This window comes from Ornithodoros turicata, chromosome 1 (assembly GCF_037126465.1).
Source record: "Ornithodoros turicata isolate Travis chromosome 1, ASM3712646v1, whole genome shotgun sequence".
Lineage (NCBI taxonomy): Eukaryota > Metazoa > Arthropoda > Arachnida > Ixodida > Argasidae > Ornithodoros > Ornithodoros turicata.
This window is the reverse complement of record NC_088201.1, coordinates 145,565,598-145,584,865: the sequence shown is the minus strand read 5'-3', so window position 1 is coordinate 145,584,865 and position 19,268 is coordinate 145,565,598. Positions and strand designations below refer to the sequence as shown.

Below are 19,268 nucleotides of genomic sequence, written 5' to 3'. Positions count from 1 at the left end.
CTCTACGTGCAGCCATAGAAGCCATCTTAACTGTAAGTTTGAATTTCAAACACGTCTAGCATCATTTACCTATTTTTTTAATGGCTTTTCCCCCTCTTTATAATTCACTGGCTTGCACTGTGGCATTGAGGAGTGCTCGGTCACCCTCCCAGGTGTATATCGCTCGCTGAGTGACCCCTGGTTTGCCAATCCCGAACGATGCGCAGCTACTCAGGGCCGACGAGCCGCAAACACGGCGAAACACGTGTCTTCAGGTGCTGTCGCATCGTTCAATGAGTATCTGTTTCTCTACGTGCAGCCATAGAAGCCATCTTAACTGTAAGTTTGAATTTCAAACACGTCTAGCATCATTTACCTATTTTTTTAATGGCTTTTCCCCCCTCTTTATAATTCACTGGCTTGCACTGTGGCATTGAGGAGTGCTCGGTCACCCTCCCAGGTGTATATCGCTCGCTGAGTGACCCCTGGTTTGCCAATCCCGAACGATGCGCAGCTACCCAGGGCCGACGAGCCGCAAACACGGCGAAACACGTGTCCTCTGGTGCTGTCGCATCGTTCAATGAGTATCTGTTTCTCTACGTGCAGCCATAGAAGCCATCTTAACTGTAAGTTTGAATTTCAAACACGTCTAGCATCATTTACCTATTTTTTTAATGGCTTTTCCCCCCTCTTTATAATTCACTGGCTTGCACTGTGGCATTGAGGAGTGCTCGGTCACCCTCCCAGGTGTATATCGCTCGCTGAGTGACCCCTGGTTTGCCAATCCCGAACGATGCGCAGCTACCCAGGGCCGACGAGCCGCAAACACGGCGAAACACGTGTCTTCTGGTGCTGTCGCATCGTTCAATGAGTATCTGTTTCTCTACGTGCAGCCATAGCAGCCATCTTAACTGTAAGTTTGAATTTCAAACACGTCTAGCATCATTTACCTATTTTTTAATGGCTTTCCCCCCTCTTTATAATTCACTGGCTTGCACTGTGGCATTGAGGAGTGCTCGGTCACCCTCCCAGGTGTATATCGCTCGCTGAGTGACCCCTGGTTTGCCAATCCCGAACGATGCGCAGCTACCCAGGGCCGACAAGCCGCAAACACGGCGAAACACGTGTCTTCTGGTGCTGTCGCATCGTTCAATGAGTATCTGTTTCTCTACGTGCAGCCATAGAAGCCATCTTAACTGTAAGTTTGAATTTCAAACACGTCTAGCATCATTTACCTATTTTTTTAATGGCTTTTCCCCCCTCTTTATAATTCACTGGCTTGCACTGTGGCATTGAGGAGTGCTCGGTCACCCTCCCAGGTGTATATCGCTCGCTGAGTGACCCCTGGTTTGCCAATCCCGAACGATGCGCAGCTACCCAGGGCCGACGAGCCGCAAACACGGCGAAACACGTGTCTTCTGGTGCTGTCGCATCGTTCAATGAGTATCTGTTTCTCTACGTGCAGCCATAGAAGCCATCTTAACTGTAAGTTTGAATTTCAAACACGTCTAGCATCATTTACCTATTTTTTTAATGGCTTTTCCCCCTCTTTATAATTCACTGGCTTGCACTGTGGCATTGAGGAGTGCTCGGTCACCCTCCCAGGTGTATATCGCTCGCTGAGTGACCCCTGGTTTGCCAATCCCGAACGATGCGCAGCTACCCAGGGCCGACGAGCCGCAAACACGGCGAAACACGTGTCTTCTGGTGCTGTCGCATCGTTCAATGAGTATCTGTTTCTCTACGTGCAGCCATAGAAGCCATCTTAACTGTAAGTTTGAATTTCAAACACGTCTAGCATCATTTACCTATTTTTTTAATGGCTTTTCCCCCCTCTTTATAATTCACTGGCTTGCACTGTGGCATTGAGGAGTGCTCGGTCACCCTCCCAGGTGTATATCGCTCGCTGAGTGACCCCTGGTTTGCCAATCCCGAACGATGCGCAGCTACCCAGGGCCGACGAGCCGCAAACACGGCGAAACACGTGTCTTCTGGTGCTGTCGCATCGTTCAATGAGTATCTGTTTCTCTACGTGCAGCCATAGAAGCCATCTTAACTGTAAGTTTGAATTTCAAACACGTCTAGCATCATTTACCTATTTTTTTAATGGCTTTTCCCCCCTCTTTATAATTCACTGGCTTGCACTGTGGCATTGAGGAGTGCTCGGTCACCCTCCCAGGTGTATATCGCTCGCTGAGTGACCCCTGGTTTGCCAATCCCGAACGATGCGCAGCTACCCAGGGCCGACGAGCCGCAAACACGGCGAAACACGTGTCTTCTGGTGCTGTCGCATCGTTCAATGAGTATCTGTTTCTCTACGTGCAGCCATAGAAGCCATCTTAACTGTAAGTTTGAATTTCAAACACGTCTAGCATCATTTACCTATTTTTTTAATGGCTTTTCCCCCCTCTTTATAATTCACTGGCTTGCACTGTGGCATTGAGGAGTGCTCGGTCACCCTCCCAGGTGTATATCGCTCGCTGAGTGACCCCTGGTTTGCCAATCCCGAACGATGCGCAGCTACCCAGGGCCGACGAGCCGCAAACACGGCGAAACACGTGTCTTCTGGTGCTGTCGCATCGTTCAATGGGTATCTATCTCTCTCTCTCTCTCTCTCTCTCTATATATATATATATATATAAGAAATAAGAGGGAACCAAGAACTGAGCCCTGTTGCACTCCCGAAAGGACAGGAACAGTTGAAGATATGTGATGGTTACATGAGACTGAGAACGAAAGCTTGGAAAGAAATTGAGTTACCCGGTCGACATACGGATCAAGGTTCAGGAGAGAGCCATGAAGAAGACAGAGAGACACTGATACAGATGACGACACACGTAGGTTCTCAGACACAGCAAAAATTTATTGGTTCATCTCAACATAAAAGCTAAAAATTTTAGCTAAATAAAAAAGCTAAAAAGCTAAAGCTAAAAATTAAAAGCTAGATTTTTAGCTTTTAAGTTGAGATGAACCAATAAAATACGAAAGATGAAAGTCAATGAAAAGGTTAGCCAGCTGTAGGACTCGAACCCACATCTTCTGGATTACTTTGTATGTGTTTGTCCTTTCTATGTTGTTCCAGCCTCAGAACATCAGTTCTCTCTTGTTCAATAAATTATTTCTGTGTCTGAGAACCCACGTGTGTCGTCTTCTGTATCAGTGTCTCTCGGTCTTCTTCGTGGATCTATACCAGCTAGCCTGCACCCTTTCCCTTGTTTCAGGAGAGAGATTTTAGTATGAGCCATAAGTAATTTTCTGAGAGGGTCGATGGAGACTTCGCATAGGGATGAAGGTCTCGCCCTCTGCCCATCCCCTCCCGAACCAAACCCTTGGATAAGGTACTGGCTAGAGACAGTCAAGGTAAAGGTTACAGCCGTACAACTCAGCTGCACAATCACAAATAAGTTTCACTAGCAGTTGTCCAGTAAACATGAAAAATCAAGTGACCCTGCACTAAATAGGCATAGGAAGAAATGGGGTCGAATACTCGCATATGCTTCCATGTGCCTTTTCGAAATACGTATTAGGCACTTAGGCATTAGGCACTATATAGGTACCCGTAATTCTATTGGGACAATTGTTCAAAAAGAAACAAGCGATGCAAGGTCTGTCCGGAGCCCGCCGGTTTAACAAGCCTCGTTTGAGAGGCTCCTTTTTAGACAGTCACGTTCAGAACAACGTTTTATGGAAAATGATGACGCGTTTCAGCCATGTTTCCCACTCGGTTTACAGTATTACGTTTTTAGCCAAGTTATCTAAAATTCGCGATGGCTTTCAGTTTCGTTTTTGCTTCTTCCCTGATTTGTCCAGTACTGTATGATCAGTCCATGAGTAAGCAAAGTTGTAGTAGTGGTGGTTCAGTGGTGATAGAGTGATGTAAAAAAAATGTTTTCGCTTTGACGATACTTGCTCAAGGGATTTCGATTTCCAAAGCGCTGGGGATTGTGCGCGGGATGAATAAAAAAACTGCGGGACTATCTGCGGGTACATGCGCTCACCTCTATGAGCGAATTAATCGCTGTACACCCAGGTTCTCACATTCGATGAACGGCATCGTGACACCTGTTACGTTTTACTGCTGTTTGCCAACTGATCTTTCTTCCCCCCCCCCCGCCAACTTTTTTTTTGTGAGGAAAAAGAAGGGAGGCACTTTATTCTACGTGTCATTTTTTAGTGCTCGCATATTTGTTTGCAGAATTAAATGGTATACGCAAACAGTACATAAACAGGGTGATTCCTATTCGATGCAGACGATACGTGTTTTTCCACGCGCGACAGCTGTATTTGCATTCCCATCTGAGTGGCGCCCTCTGAAATGTCGTCTGCTACTGGTTGAAAACACATGCTCGTGAGGAGGTACCGCGGTTTCGTTGCGTTGCAGACTGGGAGATACCCGGGTTCGAATCCCGGTGCCGGCTTGGTGTTTGTGTCTGGGGTTTTTCCAGGGGTTCCCTCAGACGCTTTCGAACATATGTCGACACAGTTCCCGAAGTCAGCCCAGGACACACATTCCCCTAGGGCGTCAGCCGTGTCTGAGGCCGACAACGACGAGCCATCACCACTACCACCATCGCAGCCACCGGTTGTAGCTTACAGAAGGGTGACGACAACTGCGTCGTCTACTACGAATTTCCGCCATCTTGACGCCCACGCGCGCACCCGTGATTCGCTCACAAAACTGATACACGACATTATATGGAGTTGAGTAGACACATACAGCAAAGGAGGTTTGAAAAGATGGTGAAATCGGTACGCAGCATTCATGTATGCCTAGTTATTAAAAAAAGGAAAAAGAAAGATAGCCTGGATCCATATTGGAACCAGCCTGGAAAAGCCATCCCATGCTGGAGCTGGGCTGGCCAAGGCTGTTTCCATGCTGGGTCTAGGGCTGTCATGGAGATAATATAGGAGTGCTGTTTGAAGTTCCATTCTGAAACCATCCAACTTCCATTCCGAAACCCGGATGGTTCCCTGCTGGAGCCGAGCTGGAAATGGGATGTTCCAGCGAGTACGCTGGATCGTGCGAGATTCTTGGCTGTGAACGCTGTGAGGATAATCTTGGCTTATATAAAGCAAAAAAAAAGAAGCCGAAATTAATTTCACAAATGTGTGCAAATAATTTATGCCCGACATAATAAAATAAGTAAATAAAAGAAACAAATAAATAAATAAATACCCAAAAGTGTGCAAGGTTCACATAACTCCACGTACATAAGTAGATTGCAAAAAAAAACAAAAAACAATTATTGTTGATTGGCTTTATGCTGAGAGACATGAGCTTTCCCGTGTCAAACCGAAACTATAGCCATAATGCTGTAATCGTAAAATGCGGCCAAGCGACATCGGCATCAACTCAGAATGGAAATGGCGGTTGTGTTTCCTCCTACATTTCACCTTCGCCGACCATATAAAAATGTGAACGTCTTTGCATTTGTGTAGACGTATGCTCCGTTATGCATTTTGTTCCTGAGCCCGTGCACAAGCTCCATTACGACAAAGGGTAAGCGGCCGTGTGTAGTACGGTTGACACTCAAGTGCTCAATCTGAACCAAGAGGTGCAGTAGTGACCAGACGACCAGACACTTGTCTATCGTTATCTGAACTGCCTTCATGATGTGTCATTGTCCCGCTTGCACGGGACGGACTTACTTTGTCGGACAGTTAAATGAGAACGAGCGACTGAAAAATGACCTTTGTGATTTCACATATACATGTCTCAAACTTTGCATCAAATTGTGTGATATCACATTATTTTCTCATAGTGTTGCCACTGTTGCTGCATGCACACTACTTGTAGTATATCTGTTATCATACCTGTTATGAGGTGTTAGTTATTGTTAAAATAAATATTTGAATTTATTGCTGATTGTCACTTCATTCATTTGTTAGCGTGTTTGCAGTTTCTGCTTTGTGCAGCAATTTATCTTGTATAAGTTGCTTCTACTTGAGCGGAACCTCCTACCTTGGAACATGGGTTCCAGCAGAAGGTAGGCTGAAGTGGAAGCATTCCTACATCGGGACACAATATTCTGGACTCAATATGCCTCAAAGCTGCCATGTTGACCTGTGGGAGTCAACAGCTGATGTACAGAATTAGATCCAGATCCCGTACGTCTGAAAACTACCACACCAGACATACCTTGGTGCCTTGGGTATTGTACTTTTAGATGATTCAGAACTCCCCAACAAACAGAACAATCATAAAAGAAAGGTACCCAGATAGCTGAACACACACATGCCGCACACACGCAAAAATTAAAAAAAAAAAAAAAGAAATGGAGAAAGTGAACCGAAAGGGAGAATTTGATTTCATTACATTACTGGTTAATGCAATGGGAATTTTCATTGACTCGGTTTTGGTTTCACACTATGAAAAGAGTTCCTACAGGTGGCGGACAGCTAGACCACTTTTTCGGAACTTCTCCTTTCTTAGAAATAAACTTCAACACAAAGCATGCTCCTAGCCAACAATCATCCCGAGTGAGATTGTTCTCTCCCTTGGTTTGCTGAAAACGGGAAGCGTACATCTTTTTTATGACAATTAGGAACCTTGTCAGTGACACAAAAAAGGTGCACGCCTCCAGTTTTCAACAAGAGAAGAGAGTGAATGTTGTCATGCGGGATGATGGTTGTCTGGCAGCATGCCATGCTGTGAAGCTCTGTTTTTAAGTGTGTAGGGCATAGCTCGACCATCAATACAAGCGACATCGTGCGGAAGCGAAACCTGATAAACCTTTTTTCCTTCATCGTGCCCTTCATACGTCACATCTGCTATGCTTGCATGAGCAGCAACAATCAAGCTAGGAGCCTACAAATGTGTTTGAGTCAATTCCGATTGCATCCAGGAAACTGGAAACGAGGGGCAGCTCCTCAACGACGAGTTTGGGTCAATTGCCTGGGTTCGAAATCGTGAACCTTTCACAACAACTTTCATACCGGTTTCACAGTTCGCCTGACAAGCAAAATGCTGAGAGGCCATTCAGAAGATCGCAACAATGGCCGGAGTAACGGTCTTGACAACGTTATGTTTCGGTTTCCCACTGTCTCAAAAACAAATAAATTGCGCTGATGTTTGCCAGGCACTTTCATGGGGAAATGGAATAAGTGGCCTAAGGCACCTGGGTCCTCTCCTAGACTGAACTTGCATTGCCATAGTCCTGCAGACCTGTATGGGCCATATGGGTTAACATGTACGTTCGATACCGAACCCCCCTCTCTCTGTGATCTCTCTAGAATGACTAACACTGCAACGTAAAGCATTTGTACATTTACACAAACTGGGTCGCTGCATTTCCGAAAATATATTTATTTCTCACTTTACGCTTCTTGTATCATTACACCATACAAAATAAAATTTGCACGTGTTCGCTTCGCCCGCACGCACACGCAACACAGACGTTTGGTGCAAAGATTCTGAAGTGGCAAGATGGATGGCCAATTCATCGAAACTTGGAAAGGAAAAGACTCCTTGCATGTGGACGGATATAAGTACGTCCTCCAGCGTACTCCAGCATGTAGAAATGCAAGGAGTATTGGATGATCAACTGCCCAGTTGTTGCTCGGACTGTGGAAGGGCAGCTGCAAGAGATCAGTGGTAAGTATGAATACCCAGCAGCTCAAACTGCACTAGGAAAACAGCACAATGTTGTGTTTCATCAACACTAGCAAAACAAGACTCAGACTCATTTATCCCCTCATATTTATTTTTCCAATCCCCTCATGTTTGGTGACACCCCCTAATGTGTAAACCCCACAGGGATGGCTACTTCAGTTATGATGAGATGCTGGTAATGATATATGTGTAATAATTACCCCCATGCTTGGAGTTCTGGATAAACCAATGGAGCATGTTATAGCTTCCTCACATCCTTCCCCTACACAAGAAGAAGACTGCTTACATTTATCTAAATAAAGGGACAAATATACAAGGTTCAGATATGCTAGGAAACCGAACTGAAATTCGATGGTTTGTTTTACTACATTTATTTGTGGGATGGCTTACTTCAACTTGCTATATTATTGGAAAGTGACATTTGCTTGTTGTGACGTGGTGCTTCTCTGTATTCTCCTCACAGACCCAGGTGGCGACAAAGCAGGTGCCCCTATGTGAAGGTCTCTCAACGGTCGCAAAACTGGTTCAGGTCTGGTGTGACTTTGCTTCATTAATCACAATCTATAACACGGGATGGCCCATTGGTCAAGAAAATTGTTAATTGCTTGTGTGCAAGGAGAGACCTACGAATGCAAGATAAGAGCGTGTATACAGGAAACTATACTGAATGGAATATAAATTGCTATACGTTCTTTATCGATTTTCCAGCGTATAACACACACCACTTAAAATTTGCAGAAATTGACAGTTACATGTGTGATGCACACCGATAGATAACGAACATCTACGTCATGCAATTCCCAGTTTTGAGCAGGAACTAGAGAGGAACACGTCTTGTCCAAGTACGGGTTATTACCTACTGTTCTCACTATTATATTATTATTACATTTTAGTTACCTACAAGGTACTTCCTCTATTTTAAAGCAGGAATGTCTGCCAGCTGAGTGATGATATAGAGAACGTGAGGTCACGTGAAAACAGCAGGGTAGACGGGTATTCCGAAGATATCTGGGGAACCCCATCTGACTCGTGTGCTATGTCGCCCTCAGTCAGGAGCAATCCCGCTGCAAAGGATAGCAGCTATCCATCTGCAACCCAATAGGTAGTGTCCCGTTTTTGCCGGACATCTGCCCCGTCGTAATGGGGTGCAGCAATGAAACTCCATGCATGGCTATCCGGCTACAAGTCACCTGACATCTCCCAGAAAGGTTGAATTTTTGGAAAGGAACTGATATGCGGAGTGTCTTTTTCTTTGGTTGATCACAGATCTTTCATAAAAAAAGCTACGAGATCGGTAGGGATGCGGTTTTTGCAGTTCCGTTGTAAGACCAGGCAGACGTCCTCCCGAAAATACTAGTATGTAGCTTCTAGGTGATTAATTATGTAAAATTCACTAATTAACTCTTTAATGATGGGACTTAGGATAAAAGTAAGCATCCAGTGTGACAGACAATTCTCGATGAAAGCCATTCTACCTTCTAAAAACCCTGAAATGAGCATGTGCGTTAAAATATTCATCACGAAACACTGGTATGCAGATGAGGCAAAGACGAAACTGTTCACCTGAGGAGTGCATATCCTTGGTCCCCGCAGCCTTATCAAGGCTGCGAAGTCTTGGCAGCACATCATAGGGCCACACCCTCTGACGTGGATTGAACCCTTTTTCCTCAGCGCATCTGGTTTGTGTGCTTTTGCCTCATTCGCATAGCAATATTTGACAATGGATATTTCAATGTATGGACTCACTTCATGGTTTGTAGAAGGTGGAATGACTTTCATCGAGGATTGTCTCTCACTCTGAAGGCTCGCTTTTATCCAAAGTCCCTTAATTGAAGAGTTAAGGAGGAAATTTTAGCTAATTAGTTGTTTAGTAGTTACATACTGTCTTCCAGAGTATATCTGCCTTGATGTGAAAATGAATCACAAAAACAGCATCTCTGCTGATGTCATAGCTTTTTATTAAAAAATCCAACGAATAAAAAAAAGAACACCCTGTATAGCACACACTAGTAAAAGATGCACATTGCCTCTTTGCAACTCTTTCTTCAATGTGTATAACATGCAGGTTATACACCAGAAAATATGGTACATCTTGAGCTGAAAGTGGGTTGAACACCTACCTGAACTAGGACAATACTTGCCATACCATGAATTTCTTCCAGGAGATCACATTCGTGCTCCTGTGGTTGCCTGTGCAACAGAAGACAGGCTGCGGGCGAGGCTGAAAAACTGGGCACGGGAGGAGCCTGACCTGCCTGTCCCTGACATTTATGAGCAGGAGCTCGTATCTCTGGACAGAGCACATGTATGTAGCATTTCCACAGCATCACAAAAAGTGACATAGTAAATTCATGAGTCACACATCTTATGTGATGCAAAATGCCAGTACAACAACAATTGCAGATGCCAACAGAAACAGAGCTTAACGATTAGAAATACAGTAAGTACACACACCCACCCACACTACTATATTGCATACAACATGGTGTAAACAAAGGCATAATAATAAACAGACCGTACATTCTTATTACCTCATGGCTGTTGTGGTGGTGGGCAGACCCCATCCAGATATTTACACGTGCCTGGAAGCGCTGCGCCAGATCGAATCGGCACGTGTGGGGCACCTCCAAGCAGCAAATGGTGCCATTCAGCGGCAACAGGCATTCAGGCGGGGGAGACAACTATGGACACATTCCTCAGAAAAGTCCAGAGGTGCTGCACGTCCTAGTTTCATACAACAGCAACACACATTTATGTAAACACTGCACCTGTAAGCTATATTACTCTTAGTAAATTTATGATCATTTTTGGAGCTATAGCTATTTAAATTGCCCTGACACACCCACAGGAAAAACAAAGTAAACAACAATAAGTCTATGAACTGCAGAATGTAAAAATGCAAATTGACAGACATCTCAAATTGGAATTTAGAACAAAAAGAAAATCAGAATTTAATTCCATTTGATTGTAGAATTCATGAAAATGTATTATGGGGATTTTCAATTCAGAATTTGGCTGCAATTTGGAATTTTGAACATAAAATCAGTTCTAATGATACATTTTACACTTCACTTTAAAATAAAATGAGAATCTTCAATTCTGAATTTGGCTCTGCAATTTAGAATTTTGAACATAAAATCGGAATTATGATCTGGAATTTCACACTTCAATGTAAAATTGGAATTTAAAAAGCAAATTGAGAATTTTCAATTCAGAATTTGACTGCAATTTTGAATTTCCAACATAAAATCAGATTTCTAATTACAAATTTTGCACTCCATTTTTGAATTGAAAATTAGAATGCAAAATGAGAAATTTTAAATTTGGAATTTGACAGTGCGGAATCGGACACTTTCCAGGCAGTAATCTATACTGAAAAAAGACAGAATCGGCTTCTCCTGGCCGCATGGTGCTGCAGGCTCAGTGGTCGGAGAAACTGAATAGGAGTAGGTTCCTGCTCTTCAGTGAGGCAAACAATGGGCAACACACATTGTGCTTCTCTACCGAAGAGCTCTTCCTCCTGCTTGCAGAGAGTCACAACCATTCTTTTTACTTGTCCACAAGTTGAGGTCAAATATTGATCATCAGTGTGAACGAGAGAAGTGCCTTCCTGATGCCTGGAAAAAGCTGGAGGTGCATCAATTTGCATTTTGAAGCCTCAGGGAGAAATTGCTAGTGAAACATAGCTTCCACAGGCACTCACTGGTGCACTGCAGGCAGTGTTTTTGCCTGCACAGCAGGTGTCATTTTCAGAAATGTGCAGGCCTGTGGACTGGCAGCTGCTTACACCCACAATGAAAATATGTGCACATTTGTGCCACTTGCTTTTGGGCAGACAGTGTGGGATCTACTGAAGGCAACTGCACTCAGGGTGTCTGGGGGCACCTGCAGCCTATTTTGGAGACACCTGCATGCACAGGGCCCTACTTGCTCAGGAAATAGGAATAGAAAGTGGTGCAACAACAAATAATGCAACCCTAACTTGGTACATGAAGGACCTTCTCAGATGCACATTATACAAACACAAAATGAGAATTTTCAATCACAGATTTTACACTTCAATTTAGAAATTGAATTTTAACAAAAAATGAGAATTGCATTGTATTTAATCAGGATTTTCAATTAAGAATTTGGCTTTGCAATTTGGAATTTTGAACATAAAATCAAAAATAAAATGATATATTTCACACTATAATTCAGAATTGGAATTTAGAATGTGAAATGAGAATTTTCAAGGTTTTCGTGGATGGGGCATTCTTCACTTGCCCACATATTTCGACCAAATATTGACTATTAATGTTGACAAGGATAGCAAGCACTTAATCGTGGCTCTTCTTGATGCCGGGAAGGAGCTGGGACACCTTTGAACATGCCTTTCAACGGTTTCTGCAGGAAATGCAAGATCAAGACCTTGCGTTATCCTTGGACTTGACGAGAAGTGATTTTGAACAGGCGCTCATTGGTGCGTTGCAGGCTGTGTTCATGCCTCCTGGCATAGAGGGTGCCATTCCCATTATGGGCAGGCTGTATGGCGCAATGTGCAGGCCTGTGGACTAGCGGCAGCATACAGACACAAAGAAAATGTGTGTGTGTGTTTGTGAGAAAGACTGTAACACTGGCGTTTGTGCTAGCCACTTTTGTGCGGATGGCATGGGGCCTACTGAAGGCTACTGCACCCCAGGTGCCAGGGGTGGGGGCTTTTGTAGTCTACTTCGAAAACATGTGGATGTATGGGCAGTACCCTCCGTTAACATTGAACCAACAGGGAAACCTTGGTGCATGGACAAATAATGCAATGGAATCGTGGCAGCATACATACATTGGTATGAACTTCCTGCCCTTTCTACATCATCGAAACACGGACAGCAATTAGGACAGATAAAGAGGGTGCCTAATGAGAAATCTGAAAGCAGCAGCTGGAGGTCACCTGCATAATATTTAAAATTGCACAACACATTGTTAGTTCATATTTACATCTCATAGTAATTAGCCTAATGGCATTAATTGAACAAGATTATTTGTATGCAAACTTGGTAATGTTGTACACAAAAATTTCATGTCATGGTCTTTAGTTGATTTCAGAATTTTGCTCTGCAATTGGGAATTCTGAACATAAAATCAGAATTATGATAAATTTAACACTTTAATTTAGAATATGAATTTATAATATAAAATGAGAATTTCCAATTTAGAGTTTGGCTGTGCAATTTGGAATTTTGAACATAAAATCAGAATCCTAATGATTCATTTCACACTTGAACTTAAAATTGGAATTTAGAATGCAAAATGAGATTTTTCAATTTATAATACCGCAATATGCTCTTGCATAGCACCGTCCATGCATCTACCGTGAAAACAGAGGGAACCACCCCCTTTTGGGCCACAGGCCAGATCAGGGTGCCAGCACCAGCTTGAACAGTCTTTATTCTGGTTGTCCACAGAATTTTCAATTAGGGATTTGAAATTTGATTTAGAAATGGAATTTAGAGTGTAATATGTGAATTTTCAGAGTACCGCATTTTCACGCGTATTAGCCGCGGCTTATGCGCGATTTATTTTTTTCGCGGACGCTCTGCGGCTTATCCGTGGGTGCGGCTTATCTGGTGACTATTTTTCCATGGTACTTTCCCCATACCCCGGCTTAAACAAAAGGGCCGACAGTGCCTCATGTTTTTCGGAACAGGACCGCCCTGCCAGTGCACGAACAATACCGAACAGGGGCAGGTCCACTCCACATTCGAGTGGACTAACCCGTCAATCCACGAAAAACACGCAACAAGGGCACAATCCGATCTTAGTAGAACACTAGAACTGACCTCCTTTGTTATACATCATGCCGACACCGGAATGTGGACAGGGTTTATGGCCTTCCCTACGGTCTCCTTTGTCGGCAGACCCACAGGAAGGGTTCAATACACCTGACATCGGGATAAAACGTGGTCAGCTAAGCGTCAGTTCTCATTTGACGAGAGCAGCAGCATTCGTGGACACGGGCACGGCAGTTAGAGGTGAGGCATGGCTCCAACGCTAAGGCACAGCCACGACAGCGGCTTCAAACTAAAAGTCGTCGACTTCGCGGACAAGTACGGGAACAGGGCAGCTGGCAGGGAGTACGGCGCTGACGAGCGTTGAGCATCTCTATTGATTTTGTATGTGCATGACTGGTTTAGCACACAAAGCAGTCGCGTCGTATTACCCGCGGCTTATCTGCGAGTGCGGCTTATCTGCAAAAACATTTTCAAAATGTTTCTAAAAACGAGTCCTGCGGCTTATCTGCGGTGCGGCTAATACGCGTGAAAATACGGTATTTGTCCACAGATTTAGGTCAAATACTGACAATCCAAGAGCAAGAAATGCTTAATACCTTCTTAGGGTTTACAAACAGCTGGGAGGCCTGTGAGCATGCATCTGGAGGCTTTAAGCAGAAAATGCGAGAGAAATCTTGCACGTCTTTGGCCTTGAAATAGGTGCACTGTGGGCAGTGTTTGTCTCTGCATGGCACAACGTGTGCCATTTTAACTGCAGTACAGGCAAAATATGCAGGCCTTTGGACATACATAAACATAACGTAACAAACATAAACGACAAATAACACACTAACATAACATAGAAAAACAAATAAAATTAAAATTTCCAATTTCAAATGATGCTTCAATGTAGAATTAGGAATTGGAACAAAATGAGGATTGACTGTAGAATTTGACACTGCTATTTTGAAGTAAAAGTTATACTTAAGATAGGAATTTTTATTTAGGAATTTTACTCTTTAATTTAGAATTGCATGGTATGTTTTGTGCAATACTGTCCAAGCCATAATGTACAGTGGAAAAGGTCACTACTGTCCACAGGCTGCAGCAGACCATGGACTCAGTGGTCACTATAGTGAGACTGAACAGGAGGAGGTTCCTGTAGAGCAATGGGCAAAACAAAACTGTGCTTCACTAGTGAAGAGCACTTTCTCCTGCTTGCAGAGAGCAGAGAATGATTTGTGGATGGGACTTTCCTACTTGTCCACAGACTGTTCATTAAATACTAACAATAAGTCTGGACAGAAACAATCAGCAACTTGTAATCAAGAATTCTGTAATGACCTGGCTGTATATGGAGGCAGCTAAGCAGCATGATGCTCTTTGCTGGCCCTTTTTGTGAACATTGTTTAGGAAAGCCGTGATTGGAAAGCCATCTGTAGTCATCGATTGGTGCAAAGCAGTATGTAATATCTCACTGTGACTATGATCACTACACCTGCATGTTGCTTGCGACAATACTGCTGCAGGTAGGTAGACTTCTTGTATGTTGTGTTGGCGTCTCGTTCCCTGCTCCTCAAACTAATGGAAAAGTCACTTTTGCATATGTTACATCAGCTCGCTTGCCTCCTTTTGTCCTTTTGTTTCGTTCAATGAAAATCAAGTCCAACTCATCAATGATGAGCATTCCTGGCAGCTGTTCAAGACCACAACATGACATTTTTTTCTGCCCCTCTTAATTATGGTAACATGCAACAATTTCTGGATGAATGCTTTAATGCATTGTGTATCACTTTGGTTCTGATTTGGTATGAACTGGGATTTTCTGGCACAACAACATCAGGGATCCAAACAGCGCCAGACTGGGTACATTGCTTAGTTGTCTAAGGTCAGCTGGATTGATTTGTTCTCCATAGCATTGTCTCACCGGGTGTAGGTCCACCTCTGGTAATGCTCCATAGTGAGCAATATATGGTCAACTTTCAAACCACTGCCAGCAGCAATTGTTGCCCGAGCAAAGTATGCCACTGTTATTGAGGGGTAGAATTTTGGATATTTGGAATTTTAGATACCAGCCAGTTGAAGAAGTCCCCAGTAGCATTATGTATCACTCACACACTGAGAGGACTGGTACAAATAGAAACGGCTACCAACAGACCAAAGGTTGTAGACGAAGGTGTTTTCTGAGACTAACAAGCAGTGGTCACTTGCAACAACCCCCCATTTAGGCTCATTTGTGTATGAAAATTCTGGGATGCATACTATAACATATGTGCATTTTTCAGCATTTTAAAACGTGGAATAGCATTCAACGAGGATAGTTTCTCAATATGCTATCTCGCTTTTCCCTGAAATCAACTGATTCAAAAGTTAATTAATCAGTCTAAGGTAATTAGTCATCTGGGAGTTCAATACTGTCGTCCAGAGGGTATCCGACTGGCCGTAGAACTCAACAGCAAAATACAACATCTATACTGCACTCATAGCTGTTTATAAAAATTCTGTAAATGCTAAAAATAAACACCCTGTATTCCTCAGTATTTACGTTTTGACCATCCGACGTGTCCTTGGATGACATCGACATGTTTAAACTCATTAAAGCAAAAATCCTATTGCTACTGTAGAGGTAAGAAAACAGAAACATATACTACTGTTTGCATTTTAGGAAGTACAGGTATCGTAATTCAGCAACAACAAAAATTGGGATTTAAAACAATATTACTCAAAGCTTATCTTGAGATATTCTGGTCAGATACGGTTACTGTTGTTAACAACAGTTTTGATGTTCTGGGTGACACACTAACACTTTTGTATAACCATTCTATTGATGTAGGCAAGTATTCTGATACGTGTACTAAACAAAGGCCAAGGTTGTTCCATATATAAAAGTGGCGACCGAAATGATTATCATAATTACAGGCCCATGTCTGTACTATCCGTAATTAACACAGTCTTTGAAAAACTTGTTAGTGTTAGAGTATATTCTTTTTCAGAAATGTTTCAGCTTTTTTCTTCCGAGCAACATGGCTTTCGAGAAAAGCAATCCACTTCTTCCGCTGTACTAACTGCCACAAAATTTATTAATAACGTGTTAAAAGATAACCTTCGTAACCTTCCCTGCTGGCATCTTTCTATACTAAAAAAAGAAAAGCATTTGACACGATAAACCACAAGATCGTGTTGACAAAAATGGCTTCCATGGTCATGCCTTCATTTTTTTTTCAGAGTTTTGCAGCAGTTACCTGTCTTCACAAACACAAGCAGCTGTACGTAACAATGTTCCCTCCCAGCCTCTGTGTACCTCTATAGGAGTCCCACAGAGCTCAGGTTTGACACCAATATTAATTTCCTTTATACAGTTATGATCTTCAGAAGGGGCTCAACAATTCCAAATGTGTAATGTATGCTGATGACATCAATTTCTTTATGCCCGACACAAGTGTCGCACAAATTCGATGGCATGCTGAAGATAATTCGGAATACACTGATTAGTGGTTTAGACAAAACAAAATTATGTTAAACATATATGAAAGTTATGCAGTTGTTTTTCGTAGCACATTATCTAAATTATGAAGGATTACACTTGATCTTGCTATTCATGGTAAACTTATACTGCAGGCTGATGAAAACACCTCAGTGTAATTATGGACGAACATCTTCATGGGGGACGTCACATTCAGCACCATTGTCAAAACCTTTTGACAATGGTGCTGAATGTGACGTCCCCCATGAAAGCCTCCCTGCCTCCCCTCGAAAGCCTCCCTGAATGTGACGTCCCCTTTTGAAAGCCTGCCTGCTCTTACTTAGAACTGTTTCCAATGAGTGTACTACGCTCTATTTATTTCACGCTAGGTCATTCATATCTCGCTTACTGTTCAGAAACATGGGGCCACAGTGTACAGCCCTATGATGAACCTATTCTTAGGTTACAGAAAAGATGTCTATGAATCATGGCATGTAAGAACTACTACAGCCCCTCATTGACCTTATTTTTAAACCAAATAGTTCTAGATTTGATTACGTCGTTAAACAATGTACAGTTCTACTCACGCATAGTATTGTTAATTGTAATTTTCCATTTTCAGTTCACTTGTTACATCCCAAACTGAGATTGACGAGGGAGAAGGATTTAGACAACTCCAATCTTAGGAAGATCAGTAATGTATATGGTCACAAGTCTGCAGCATTTCAAGGAGAAGATATGGGATTCTGTAGACACAAATAGAGTGCATAATATTAAACCTGCCCTCACTAGGCTCTGTGTTTTGAGTGGCTCCATTAGATTTGTCCAAATCAGGTAACGCACAAGAGTGTATAAGTGTTTTAGTGCCATTGTTGTTTTCTAGTTGTTTCATTGTTCTGGAGTTCTTCTTTTCACGTTGTTGCAAGCAGATTTGCACCAGGATTTTCGGGGGGAGGTCTTGCCTTGGATAGCTTGCTGCTACACTGTCAAGGCCAATTGAAGCTTTATGTAACAATGGAAATTGAGGGGGTGGACAGGACATCCGCCCCCCCCTTTCTAGACCCTAGAGACTGTTTATGTAAATTATAGTATCAGTCCCATTACCTGCATATTGGTATAGGTCTGCAGGTGTTTGTTAATTATACATGTTCTTTATTATTCGTAAACCTTGCGTAACAAAGGAACTGAGACAAATGTTAAATATTAGAAATAAGCTTTATAGAAATGTCATAAAAAGTAGGTCACCTGAAGATTTAATTATTTTTTTAAAATACCGAAACAATGTAAACTCGAAGTTACGTAGCGCAACAAAGCTATACAGTATTACAATACAGTTTTCAAGAATGTTTCAGCTAAGCCAAATATTGCATGGAAGAGTCTTAAATCAATTTACAGTCGGGAAAACAGCCGTGTCGAGGAGTTGGCCGTAGGCGGAGCGGTTCTACTGGTGCACGGTTAGCTGGAGAGTTTAACACTTTTTTTGCATCCCTGTCAAACTTACACAATTCCACAGGTACAAGTTCACATTCTCCTGGCATACACTCCGTTCCACGCCAAGACCCGGTTTCTTTCTGTTTCCAACAGATTCACAGGAGGTCATTTCAATTTTTAAAAACCTCAAGAATAGTAGTAGTTGTGATAATTGCTGCTGTATTAGCTTTTATTTTTAACAAAATAATTTATTCCGGTGTGTTTCCGAAGGACATGCAAATTGCAAAAGTGGTCGTTTTACATAAAGGTGGGGACCCTAGTGTTCTCAGTGACTATAGGCCCATATCAATCCTACCAGTATTTTCAAAGGGTTTAGAGAAATTAATCCATAGCCGTCTTTTATCATTTTTAACAAAGAATTCCATGCTTTCCGATTCTCAGTTTGGATTTGGAAAGCAACGCTCGGCAGAACTAGCTCTTCTGTCCCAGAAAGAATATATCCTTTCCGGGTTCGAAGAAAAACTCATTACTCTTGGTCTGTTCATCGATTTGACCAAGGCTTTCGATTTACTGAATCACGGTGTTCTCTTCTTAAAGCTTGAGCACTACGGTATCCGCGGTGTTCCATTAAATTTAATACGCACTTATCTTCAGCATTGCAAACAGTTTGTTGATATTCAGGGTCAATGTTCGGGAATACACCACATCACAACCGGTGTACCACAAGGGAGCATTCTTGGGCCACTGCTTTTCATTATCTATGTGAATGACATGTTTGCCTTATCGAACCACATTAAGATAGTAGCTTATGTTGGTGACACCGCCCTATTCCTGCAAGGAAAGGGTCTCACAGATTTAACAACAAAGATGAGCAACTTCTTATCAACCTTCTACACGTGGTCTACAAAAAAAATTATTTGATAATGAACCCCCTTAAAACCAAGGCTGTTGTTTTCCACCCACTGCATAAGGCTATTTCCTGCTCCGAATCTATTGCTATCGGTACAAGCACGATATCTTTTGTCAAGGAGGTGAA

At 42.7% G+C, this 19,268-nt stretch overlaps 1 long non-coding RNA gene across 1 annotated transcript; it reads left to right on the top strand.

Annotated features, from left to right (window-relative positions):
* Positions 1-12,186: 12,186 nt before the first annotated feature.
* On the top strand, positions 12,187-17,586 carry LOC135370560 (uncharacterized). The gene is made up of 3 exons (XR_010415374.1): positions 12,187-12,414; positions 16,564-16,665; positions 17,424-17,586. It is a non-coding gene; the product is annotated as an uncharacterized LOC135370560 (long non-coding RNA).
* Positions 17,587-19,268: the final 1,682 nt, after the last annotated feature.